This window comes from Colobus angolensis, unplaced genomic scaffold (assembly GCF_000951035.1).
Source record: "Colobus angolensis palliatus isolate OR3802 unplaced genomic scaffold, Cang.pa_1.0 Scaffold93, whole genome shotgun sequence".
NCBI classification, from domain to species: Eukaryota; Metazoa; Chordata; class Mammalia; order Primates; family Cercopithecidae; genus Colobus; species Colobus angolensis.
This window is the reverse complement of record NW_012123265.1, coordinates 3184211-3186569: the sequence shown is the minus strand read 5'-3', so window position 1 is coordinate 3186569 and position 2359 is coordinate 3184211.

The window sequence follows — 2359 nt, the reverse complement described above, 5'->3', positions numbered from 1 at the left end:
GCCTCCTGGACTCAAGCAATTCTCATGCCTCAGCCTCCTGAGTAGCTGAGACTACAGGCACCTGCTACCATGCCTGGCTAATTTTTTGTGCTTTAGTGGAGACAGGGTGTCACCATGTTGCCCAGGATGGTCTTGAACTCCTGAGCTCAGGTAATCCACCCACCTCAGCCTCCCAAAGTGCTGGGATTATAGGCGTGAGCTACTGTGCCTGGCCCAATTGTATCTTTTAAGAACTACAATAAATATGAAAAAGACCTGAGTTCCTCTGAAGAGGAAATGGGCCAATGGAGTTTGGGCTATCCCCAGAGCTCTCTCCCAGGTAAAGGGTGTTGGCAGCTCTCCCAGGTAAAGGATGGCTGGCTTCTCTGGGAGACAGAAGGTCCAAGCCTCATCCAGAAGCATGCCTTTGTCTTTTTGATCTGTAGGTGTCATTTCTGGCTTGGAGACCTGGGGCCTTAACAATAGTGGATTCTCTGTCACATCTGGTCTTGGGGGCTACTTGTCTCTGTCATAAGTCCCCTGCCCCACCTTAGGGTCATATTTATATTAAGGATCCCTTCCTGCTCCTGGATCAGAGAGGGGCATCTTTGCAGGCCTGGGCAGTCACTGACATCGGCCCAGCCAACCAGTTGTCAATTAATCTCCATAGCTCTATCTGAGGATCTGGGTTCAGGGCCTGGGAGAGGGAAACTGAGACAGACACAGAGATGTAGGGGAGCCAGGCAGACAAGATGGCAGATTCCTGCACAAGGTCAGCCAAGAGCAGGGCCTGAAAGAGTGTCTCCGTTCAAGATCTGGCCAGTAGACATTGTACTAGTGGCTGTTCAACTCTGCTGAGTACAGGACCCTGGGTGGGATCATTTGTCTGTCCTTCCATCCACCCATCTGTTAGTCTTTCCAAAACTGCCTACTGAGGACTAGCCAGAGACAAGCCCTATCCCTGGCACAAGGCCACATCTTAAGATGAATCAGATTGGGCTGGCTGGAGCCAGTGGGTGGAAGATAGAGGACGCACCAGGTGGAGGGCACCACAAGGACCATGGCTTGTGGGTGGGAAAATCCTGGGCCAAGGCAGGGGCTGGGGTCGAGTGCAGGGTGGAGGGTCTGAGCTCCCAGTGGGTGTACTGAAGGAGGTCAGGAGAGGAGGGACAAACAGCAGGCTATGAAGGGACAAGTAGAGTCCCTGAAGAAAGGAAGAAGCAGCAGAGAAAATAAGAGGGATGGTGGAAGTCAGAGCCTCAGACTTAGCTCCATGGGGAAGCCATCTGGTGTCTGCCTGTCCTCAGGGCCATTGGTTAATGCCACTCCTCCTCACTCCCCCTTGGAGCTCTGGTTCTACCTGGGCCAAGGGTTCAGATTGCCAGTCCTGTCCCTGCATCTACCCCAGGGTTCCTAGACCCCCACACTCACAGTACACCCTTGTACCTAGCACCAAGGAGAAATGGTAAAGACCCCAGTGTCAGGCCAGGAGTGGTGGCTCACGCCTGTAATCCCAACACTTTGGGAGGCCAAGGCGGGTGGATTACTTGAGGCTAGAAGTTCAAGACCAGCCTAGACAACATGGTGAAACCCCATCTCTACAAAAAATACAAAAATTAGCTGGGTGTGGTGGCCCACACCTGTAATCCCAGCTACTTGGGAGGCTGAGGCAGAAGAATCACTTGAACCAAGGAGGTGGAGGTTGCAGTGAGCTGAGATAGCGCCAGCCTGGGTGACAGAGCAAGACTCTGTCTAAAAACAAACAAGCAAACAAACAAAAAATCCCACAAAACTCCGAGTGTCTGGAGTAAGAACCCCAGGGAATGAACCCCTTACCCCCTGGCTAGATGACCTTGGGCAAGTCACTTCACTTCTCCGGGCCTCAGTCACCTTCTCTGTCAGACAGGGCTAATGGAAACACCCAACCTTGTAGGGTAACCGAGAGGGTTATACTGTAGGAAAGACCCAAAGCTTGGCCCAGCACCTGCAACAGCCTCTGGCAAACAGTGGAAGTTCCAATTCTGGACACTTGATGGTCAGTGTAGTTTGCAGTTTAAAGGGGACTTTCCAACCCCAAAGAATTCAGGACCCAGAGCTCAGGTCCCTGGTGGTGGTATTTGCAGGTCTGGGACAAGCCTGGGGAAGGGACGACATGTGCGGCGTGGGCATCTAGTGTCCCAGAGTCCGCACAGGTTGCCGGGGGGGAAAAAGACAGAGAGTAGCCCAGCCAGGGCAGGGGTGGGAGTTGTGGGGAGAGGGTTACTTCCTCCTACCCTGAATCTCTGCTCGGGGTTCAACTGGCTCGCCGGCGGGCGAGGGCGGGGCAGGCCGGCCCCTCTGGCCCTGCTGGGGGGTGGGGGGCGGGTCCCCCGGGAACTGC